The following is a 562-nucleotide window of genomic DNA, read 5'->3' as shown; positions in this document are numbered from 1 at the left end:
CTGAACCATGGCGTTACAGATTTGAACCCGTTTCTGATCATTTATACCAGTTTAATGTGTAATTTCTGTCCCTAGCCTCAAGGATTAACTGCAACATTTAAAGGAAAAAACAAAAAACTTGAGGAGAAAAAAAAAAACAATTACATTGTTCTGTCAGGATCATTTTGCCTGGCTTTCATGTTCTCCCCTCAAACGATAAATATTTATCGTCTGCATATCCAGATGTGCTCCATGACTACACTGGCAGAGGAGCAGTAACATTTTTAGATAACTGCATTAAAATGTAGACCAGATTACTGACCTTGTGAGAGCCGCAAGAAAATCTACAACTGGACCCCTTAAACTTTTTTATTTAATCACAGAGACTATTAAAATGTTTATGTTCCAGAATTTCAGTAAATTCCTGAATGAGGGAATGATCAACCGTAAGTATTTGTAAGCTGCCCATCTAGATACGCCCTCCAAAGTTATACTTTAATATAAGTTACATATGCTATACGTGCATCCTCACAGCATTTTAATAGCATCATGTGCAAATATAGATTTATCTGAATGCAAATTT

General features: G+C 35.2%; 1 protein-coding gene across 1 annotated transcript in view; it reads right to left on the bottom strand.

The window, feature by feature from the left end:
* The window catches only part of BCAS3 (BCAS3, microtubule associated cell migration factor), a 545,610-nt gene that overhangs the window by 345,655 nt on the left and 199,393 nt on the right, over positions 1–562 (bottom strand). The gene's annotated exons all lie outside the window — the stretch shown is intronic.

The sequence above is a fragment of the Gavialis gangeticus genome, unplaced genomic scaffold (assembly GCF_001723915.1).
Source record: "Gavialis gangeticus isolate Ggan-Ray unplaced genomic scaffold, GavGan_comp1, whole genome shotgun sequence".
Lineage (NCBI taxonomy): Eukaryota > Metazoa > Chordata > Crocodylia > Gavialidae > Gavialis > Gavialis gangeticus.
The sequence above is the reverse complement of the archived record's forward strand: the minus strand, read 5'-3'. Positions and strand labels throughout refer to the sequence as shown.